Source organism: Sceloporus undulatus, unplaced genomic scaffold (assembly GCF_019175285.1).
Source record: "Sceloporus undulatus isolate JIND9_A2432 ecotype Alabama unplaced genomic scaffold, SceUnd_v1.1 scaffold_29550, whole genome shotgun sequence".
In the NCBI taxonomy this organism is placed as follows: Eukaryota; Metazoa; Chordata; class Lepidosauria; order Squamata; family Phrynosomatidae; genus Sceloporus; species Sceloporus undulatus.
The window spans coordinates 1-1240 of record NW_024832463.1 but is presented as its reverse complement, the minus strand read 5'-3'; the positions used below and the strand labels follow the sequence as shown (position 1 = coordinate 1240).

At 42.3% G+C, this 1240-nt stretch overlaps 1 non-coding gene across 1 annotated transcript; it reads right to left on the bottom strand.

Annotated features, from left to right (window-relative positions):
- Window positions 1–588: 588 nt before the first annotated feature.
- Window positions 589–660, bottom strand: TRNAG-UCC. The gene has a single exon. It is a non-coding gene; the product is annotated as a tRNA-Gly (tRNA).
- Window positions 661–1240: the final 580 nt, after the last annotated feature.

Genomic DNA, 1240 nt, shown 5'->3' with positions numbered 1-1240 from the left:
GCTGTTTCTCCAGACTCTTTTGAAGAGATACTATTTTAAGAGTGGTTACTCTTTAAGAGCTGCCACTTCATCGGAGAAAGAGCTGATAATTGCAATGGGTTGGGAGGACATTGCTGAGGAGGAGAATTGATTGGGGTTAAATAGCATGCCAACGGATATGTAGCATCCTTGGAGACTTAGCCAAGAGAAGAGTTGATAGCATACGCTTTAGTAGACTTGACTCCACTTCTTCAGATGCGTGAGGAAGAAAGGGCTTCAGTCATGGAGGTTCTCAGAAGAAACCACGCCGCCAAATATTAATTGCACCCCAAGGGCACCCCAAGAGCATAAGGAGGGATCTGGCTGCACCTTTGAGACTGACGTTGGTAGCATGAGCTTTCCTAGACTTGAGCCTACTTCCTCATATCCACCAAATGCATCTGAGGAAGTAGGCTCAAGTCTAGGAAAGCTCATGCTACCAACTTCTCTCTTTCCGTCAGCCTCAAAAGTGCTGCAAGATCTCTTTGAATATTAAGAAAAGGAAAGATACAAAGGCGGGGGGGAGGAGGAGGTTAAACTGCAATTCAATTTTTAAAAAGAAAAGTTAGTTGCGTTGGCCGGGAATCGAACCCGGGTCAACTGCTTGGAAGGCAGCTATGCTCACCACTATACCACCAACGCGCTTGCGAGCAGCCTCTGGACAGCAGCATTTGGTAGCTCTTTCCCCCCATTCCTCATTCATTGCAATGGAATTTCAAAGCGCTCTTGAGACACTAGGTGGCGGTGTTCTCTCTCAATGCAAGGCTTAAATATTACCGGTACAATATGTTCATTTGTCTTTGGTGGCTGTTGGTTTACATGTACAGTAATGCTTTATCTAGGGGAGAATTATCTATAGAAGTGAAGAATACACAACCTGGAGTATTAAGGCTGATAGTAAGTGTTAGCCTTCCTGCAATAAATCATGGCACTGTTAAATTATATCTGTATGTAAACATTTATACATATACAACCTGTATAACAAGTCTATACGTGTGTGTATACACACACAAAGACACATACAGTATATGAAAGAATAGCATGAACTTTCCTAGACTTAAATCTCCTTCCTTGAGATATATATATATGTGTGTGTGTGTGTGTGTGTATACACATACGCAAAGAACAGGGTTCTTTAAACCAGTGGTTCCCAAACTTTGGTCTTCCAGATGTAATATACATATACAACACGTATAACAAGTCTAGGAAAGCTCATGCACTC